General features: G+C 38.1%; 1 long non-coding RNA gene across 1 annotated transcript; it reads right to left on the bottom strand.

Annotated features, from left to right (window-relative positions):
• Positions 1 to 601: 601 nt before the first annotated feature.
• On the bottom strand, positions 602 to 2408 carry LOC113472175. Its single transcript, XR_003394603.1, has 2 exons — positions 2196 to 2408; positions 602 to 714 (listed from the first exon to the last, which is right to left on the bottom strand). It is a non-coding gene; the product is annotated as an uncharacterized LOC113472175 (long non-coding RNA).
• Between the last annotated feature and the right edge of the window lie 5656 nt (positions 2409 to 8064).

The following is an 8064-nucleotide window of genomic DNA, read 5'->3' as shown; positions in this document are numbered from 1 at the left end:
TCTAGTTCGTTTGGTGACCTGGTGAGTAGTGCGTCTGCCTCGTAAGCGATAGGTTCGATTCTCGCCCGGGCGAACTTTATCTTAAACAGATAAGGTTCGTTTTCGGGGAGATCTGTTGGTAAGCAAAGTGAAAAAGAAGAGATAAACCTGATAAGACCTTAGCCGCTGAGAGGGTTGTCTTTCACTTGATTACCTCTTTGGTTAGAGGGGACAGGAAAGTATTAACTGACTTACCATGTGAATCATTAACAAATATCTCATACAGAATTCTCTTGGACGAATAGTCTAACCTGCTCAGGGCGTCTATTTCCAGCTAAAAAAAGGAGCATTTTAAGAACATGAGTGTTGGCTGAGTCCAATAGGATAGAACAATAATGGTTATGTATGTTTTGATTGATGAAATAAATATAGGAATAAAGTATTACCTACAGGACCAATACTGTGCAAGCTTAGTGTGATACCCACTTGCCCAAAGTTTGATTTGGACCTCACAGGGAATTTAATCAAGGGCAAAAAAAAAACTCATTACCTAAATAGGTAGGTAAAACATACCTGGATGTGACCAATTGAATAATGCTGGAGAAATGGACACAATGAATACTTGGGTTGCAAGCACTGTCTTGTTGTAGACAATGGAAGAGGAATTCACTCCTATCATACTGATTCGTAATTTTGTAGTAATATTGATTTGAGGTTGAACTATTGGCTATTGATCTGAAAAAAAAAAGAAAAAAAAAAAAATGGTAGAAACATAAGCAGATTAGGCTGTGCAGTAGCATTCTGCCCCCAAAGTTTGACTGAATGTTTTATGGAGGATCATTTATTTTATACAAAGTGTATAAATGAAGGGATGACATTTGAGATGATCACTCAAGTAGGAATATAGGCATGTCTTATGTATGGTACACATGTATAAGAAGATACTGTACAGATGTAAATACATAATTATATTTTGTATATTTTCCACTAGAGTTTAACAAGAAAGTGTTTCTAAAAATAACCTGCATCTGTTGACCTAATTTTGAAACACAAAACACACAAGTAAACAAACTTAATAAACTTGGTGTGTGGAATAAACAGGAACTACACAACAAAGAAAGGACAGTATCTGATTTTGGGCAACCCAACAGTCCCAATACTAGTGATGGGAAAAACGAAACTTTTCAGGGCTCCGGATCCCAGGTTTTGATATGCTCTAAGGTTTCGGATCTGAGTTCCGAAACTGAAACCGAAACCTGAAACCTTCGGGTCCATTACGTAACGAAGCAGACTTAAGCAGGGAGGTTTCAGTTTCAGTTCAGTAGGTATCGACATAGTTTGTAGTGCGCTTGCGCGTACTAGAGTTGTGAGTCTGAGGTTGTTCGGCCATGCCTTTTCCACAAGTTTGGCCATGCCTCGGGATGAACTAGCGGCATTCCGGAGCGAAGCGACGGAATTCAGCTAGTTTTGTATATTTTCCACTGGAGGTTAACAAGAAAGTGTTTCTAAAAATAACCTGCATCTGTTGACCTAATTTTGAAACACAAAACACACAAGTAAACAAACTTAATAAACTTGGTGTGTGGAATAAACAGGAACTACACAACAAAGAAAGGACAGTATCTGATTTTGGGCAACCCAACAGTCCCAATACTAGTGATGGGAAAAACGAAACTTTTCAGGGCTCCGGATCCCAGGTTTTGATATGCTCTAAGGTTTCGGATCTGAGTTCCGAAACTGAAACCGAAACCTGAAACCTTCGGGTCCGTTACGTAACGAAGCAGACTTAAGCAGGGAGGTTTCAGTTTCAGTTCAGTAGGTATCGACATAGTTTGTAGTGCGCTTGCGCGTACTAGAGTTGTGAGTCTGAGGTTTCATAATTCAAGTTCCGAAACTTTAACTCAGCGGTTTCATGAAACCGGATCCGTATTCTCGGTTTTGAAACCGCGTTTCGAACCAGTTTCATGAGACACATCACTACCCAATACTGCACTGTTCAGATCTGTAGGGATTCTCATTTTGAATGTGACAGAACCATATAATGCTGCAAGCTGACATTTACCATTTTGACTACTTAATTGGATCTCCCATTTAGGAATTAGGATACTACTTTCAAAAGCAATTTTTTCTTTCTTTTACTTAGGAAGTAAATCAGCTAGCTAAGGCACAGGTATAAATAAGCAGTAAGTGCTCCAAATTTGGTGTTTTTAACTTACCAGGCATATAGGCAGGAAGTAGAAAAACATTTTTCTTGCTGCATTTTCATGTTTTTTTTTTCTCTCTTCAAAACTTTAACTGTTTAAAGAGACAATAGAATAAGGACAAGGAATGGTACAATAGAAACCTACTAAATACTAAATATTGAAACAATATTCACAAAAATCAAGAGCGGCGAAAGCCACAATCTTCTTCTACTTTTTTCCTTTTCTTTTTCTCTGGCTCGGCTGTCAAAACTTTGAAAATTCGCGCCATATTAAAATTGATAACTTTACACTGTTGCCAAGCTAAAAACCTCTAAAAAAAGAAGACCTCAAAAAACCTCTTTTACTTTTCACTTAGGTACGTGAAAAAAATGACCCAGGATGGCAGGATTCTCAGAAATATCATTGTTGATATTTTATAATAAGGTGAAAATAATAAAAATTCATTTTTAAAAAGAACAGAGTCGAAAATTTATCTAGATATCCCAAATAGCCATTCAATTTTTGACACTTTGATCTACGCCACTGATGGGTGAAAGAGGTTTTTTTTAGAAAGAAAAATTTGGCAACACTGTATCATTATCAAAAACTTCAAAAGGAAAAGGAAATTTTAAAATTTAAATTCAAATTTTTCCTTTAAAATTATCTAAATTTTGGTATTTGTGGTTTTATTCTCATATTCTAGAGATCTAGAGGTAGCTACTTACTTGGAAAAAACTTGCAGGTGAGTACTGTAAAATATCACGTTCAATGATTTATTACAAAAAATGATGGTCTCCAAAAAAGTCTCATTGGGGCCTCAGGGTACAAAAGTTGTCAAAGTTTGTTTATCTATAATCCCAATTACAACCTCTTCATTATTTCAGATTAAATGTCTTACACAGACATGGATGACATGAATATGTCCGATATGGAAGATCCAGACACATATGATGGTTCTGCATCAAAGAAATGCAAAACCAACCAAGATACAGAGGTAAGAGTGTTCAGTTACAAGAACAGAGGATATTTATGTCTCTTAGGCTGCCTTCCAACAAGGGGGGAAAAAACCTGGTACTTGTGCAGAAGTCACGTCCGTGGAATATTGCTACCAAAGGAACTGGCACAAATGAGCAGTGACTGACACATATGATGGTTCCGCATCAAAGAAATGCAAAACCAACCAAGATACAGAGGTAAGAGTGTTCAGTTACAAGAACAGAGGATATTAAATTTATGTCTCTAGGCTGCCTTCCAACAAGGGGGGAGTCTCTACACCGATGCCAAATTCTCCTCTCCCCTGCACATCTCTCATTTCGACAGCATACCACCCTACCACTCACGCACTCTGGTGTTTAGCTCTCATTCTAATCCCAGTGATAGCGACGAAGACGAACGACCTGTGGAATGGGTAAGAGACTTATTATTAATTAGATTCATATTAGACACCCAAATTAGATAATGGCTTACCTTATTTTATAGTTGACTAGGGTTCAAAACTAAGAACCCTAGTCAACTATAAAATAAGGTAAGCCATTGGGTAAGAGACTGGTAATAAGGAGGTCACAGGTTCGAATCATTCGTGTAAGCTTAACGCAACATTATTTTCGTGTTTCTTTGGGTCACCTTCAAGGCAACAGTTATTGCAGCCAAAAGTGACAACACTAGTTCCCAGACAAGCTACCTGCCTAGGTCAAGGGGGGAAAAAAACCTTTGCAGTTTATTGGCTCAAAGCTGGGCTGGGCTAATATTCTAAATTTTCGTGTTTCTTTGGGTCACCTTCAAGGCAACAGTTATTGCAGCCAAAAGTGACAACACTAGTTCCCAGACAAGCTACCTGCCTAAGTACTCAAACGCAAGAAGGAGTTTTCACAATTAGAGCAGTGATTTGTGTTACTATAGGGTTAGGTTGAATACAAAAAGGAGCTTTTCTTTTCCACAGACGTGACTTCTGCATAATTACCAAAAACCTTTGCAGTTTATTGGCTCAAAGCTGGGCTGGGCTAATATTCTAAATTTTTGTGTTTCTTTGAGTCACCTTCAAGGCAACAGTTATCGCAGCCAAAAGTGACAACACTAGTTCCCAGACAAGCCACCTGCCTAGGTACTCACATGTGTGTATTTCAGTGGCTAACTTGTCACTAAATAGATGGTAAAACTACTGTCACCAAGACTTAAGCAAATTACACAATAACATTAATTGAACTTACTCTATCATTAACAAAAAATGCTATTATAAATTATATCTAGCAAACCAAAAGTAAATAGGTAATATTTCAAATATCTTCATTTCAGATTGATAATTCCAAACATCTAGTAACAAAGATTGCTACCCTGTATGCAGAACGGTTAATGAATGATATTTGTCTTGAAGTGGACGGAATAGAATACCCGGCACATAGGATTATACTTTGTACTTCCAGTGAAGTGTTTCAGGTAATATTCACCATTTAGAAATAATTTAATAAATATTGGGAAAAAGAGAGGAAAAAATGTGCACTGCATTTTTTTTTTTTTTTTTAGGTTGGTTAGAGGAAACTGTAACTGCTAAGGTCTTGTCATCCCAAAATCAATGAGAAAAAGAAGACGGGATAGGAGAAAACCGGCTGTTCCAAGAAAAAACATTATCCGATCAGGGTAAAATCTGCCCCAGGTGGATATCAAACCAGCCTACTTGTCTGAGAGTTTAACACTTGGGGTATAATAATATTATAAGAAGAGTTTATAGAGTTTCCTTTCTGAAATTTCTGATTTATAATATGATTGTTTTGATTAAATTAAATACCAATATTTACACTTCCTCTTTACACTTGCAGGTAATGTTGATGAATTCCAATTGGTCCGAGTCGAGAACCAATCGTGTGGTTCTACAGGAAACCAAACCCTGTGCCGAGATATTTGACAAGTTCCTCCGATACTACCTACCAGGTACTTAGTCTCCAACTCTAGTGTCTTGAGATACGTCCAGCGTAATCATATGTATATCAAACGCCTAGAAAAATATTCCGATTATGCAATATAAAAATAAAAATAAGTTTCTCAAAGTTTCAATTTTCCGTTTTGTTATTTCAAGGTATTTTAATTATGTTAAGATTGATTAATGCTTGTCAGAAATTAGTCTACCCTGCTTATTATCACTGCTGTTTCACCTTATAAGGGATTCGAACCATAAACCTCCAGTTCTGAAATTCCTCCCGCGCTAACTGCTTGAGCCACTGAGGTTGGTTCGTTTTGTTATTCCATAAAAAATAATATACCGAGGGGTTGGGTAAGGTAGGGGGGGGGTGAAAAATGAGAATATGCCCAAAGGGGGCGCCATACAAAAAAAAGTTTGAGAACCACTGGGCTAAGGGACGTTAAACAGGGGGTAGACGGGTGTCTAACTGTGGAACTACGTATAAACAGGGAGGAGAACAGCTAACCCTGACCAGCCTAGCAGTTCTTCAAAGGGGTCTCTCCGCTTTTAAAGAACAAGCACAAGTTCTCACGATGGTTGACTGCGGTTCAGGACAAGCTAATTAAACATGGCTAGAGACCATCACCCCGGTGTATGGCAGATAGAAAAGATCTTTTCTTTATCCTGCCATCATCATTCGTCTACACAGCTGAAGCCTCTACAAAAACAACACCACCACCACCAACAACAACAACTTTTTCAGTGACTTTCTTAGTTTACTAAACCTCCAAGGATTTTCTTTGTTCACAGAATGCTATCAGACAAATGTACTTACTCTTCCTGCGCGGATGGTTCAGGACAAGCTAACAGCTAACTAAACATGGCTAGAGACCACCACCCCGGTGTATGGCAGATACAAAAAGATCTTTTCTTTATCCTGCCATCACCATTCGTCTACACAGTACACAGCTGAAGCCTCTACAACAACAACAACAACAACTACAGCAACAACTTTTTCAGTGACTTTCTTAGTTTACTGAACCTCCAATGATTTTCTTTGTTCACAGAATGCTATCAGACAAATGTACTTACTCTTCCTGCGCGGACGTTACCACCACATTTCAAGCTCTCAAATTCCTCACTACACTCTCCTATAGACCGGGAGCAACCAGGAGTATTGTGCTATTACAATGTTCCGCTTGCACCGACACAAAGGGTGAGTAAAATAGAGGTAGCTTTGTTTGAGAGGTTTGACATTTTTTTCTTTGCCTTTTCCCGTGTACAAAGACCGGGAGCAACCAGGAGTATTGTGCTATTACAATGTTCCGCTTGCACCGACACAAAGGGTGAGTAAAATAGAGGTAGCTTTGTTTCAGAGGTTTGACATTTGAAAAGAATGAAAAGTGTTCATAATATGAACTTGTATTTATGTATGTTAGTTATTGTACATAATAATTATTGTTATTATGTATAGGCATATCTACCTGTTTATTATTATTATTATTATTATTATTATTTTGAAGAAATCTGTTATTTTGGTTTGCTTTGTAGCAATAACTTGGACCATAAGCCACAATTTCTAAAATATGAAAGGATTTCTATAATGTATCAAGAGAAAAACATAAGAGGAGGGAGAGCGCAGAGATTAACAAGTTTAAACTGGAAATTTCGAATTATCGAGTGTTTTTGGTAGACAAACTTCGAATTATAGAGTGTTTTTTTTTTTCTTGGTCCAATTCTTTTTACTTCGATTTATCGAGCGTACCAAAATGCATTGATTTTTTTCGAAATATCGAGAGTTTTTCAAGGGACCAGACAGTTGCTTCGATTTATCGAGAGTTTCGAATTATCGAAGGTTTGAATTACCGAGAGTCGACTGTATTGTATTCTTTTATGGGACTGGTTCCTCCTCCCCAAGAGAGTATGCAATTAACACTGCAACCTCTGTAGATCTATTGTGACCAGTATTTTTTCCCCTACCCGAGCTGCTATCCCCCGGCCTTGATGGAACCTAGAAGTACCCTCATCACTAGTATATTTCAACCTCCTCAGTTTCTCTGAAATTCACCTGTAGAAAGAGTGCACACTCAGGTTTATTCCAGAGAAAGCTGTGAGTTCATATACTTTCCCATTAAGAGGATGCAAAAAGGTGTCATCTAAGCCAGAGAGCTAGCTCAGGGCCCCCGAATCGTAGGGGTCTGATGAGGGATATTCAGGTACATAATTATGTCGTTGTACCCTACTTCCTGAGATGAACTTGACCGTAATCCCATTCAGGTACCCTCAAGAGCCACTGTTACTGTCTGTGGCTTGACAGGGCTGCTTTTGTCTCAGTTTTACGTCCTCCAGCGAGACGAAGAGGGAAAAGAATGGTCAAAAAATTTCTGCCCTTGCTGAAATTTGAACCCAGCACTTCTGGGTTGAGACTCCACTTGGCCACTGAGATGTACTACTATATTCTCTGTTTTATTACTTCCCCAGGACTTGATGCAAGTGTGTACGGACTACATGTGCAATCACATCGCTTCCTCTGAAAACTATGTGGTCTCTTGGTATCAATACACACTCGGCCTCGGACACTTGGCACACAATTTAGTAGCACAAGTAAGTACTACGAACTATGTGGTCTCTTGGTATCAATACACACTCGGCCTCGGACACTTGGCACACAATTTAGTAGCACAAGTAAGTACTACGCTTCTTTAAATGGCAAGAATCCCGCGGCCTAGCACTTATACTTATATAAGTCAGGCGCGCTACTCTCCAAGTTAATTACTAATTAGGCACTTAACAGTCTGACTTGATAGCACTTAATTTTTGTTGATAAATACAGGTGTTAAGAACTCACTTTTGTTCCTAGAACAGCTGGCTTCCTCATCTCCTTTCCTCTTAGATTTCGTGATGATAAGACCTCATTAGTTACAGTTCCCTCTATCAAACCTCTTTTTTTAAAAAAAAAAAAAAAAAAAAAAAAAAAAAAAAAAAAAAAAAAATTTCAATCATATTTCT

This window comes from Diaphorina citri, unplaced genomic scaffold (assembly GCF_000475195.1).
Source record: "Diaphorina citri unplaced genomic scaffold, Diaci psyllid genome assembly version 1.1 scaffold4161, whole genome shotgun sequence".
NCBI classification, from domain to species: domain Eukaryota; kingdom Metazoa; phylum Arthropoda; class Insecta; order Hemiptera; family Psyllidae; genus Diaphorina; species Diaphorina citri.
The sequence above is the reverse complement of the archived record's forward strand: the minus strand, read 5'-3'. Positions and strand labels throughout refer to the sequence as shown.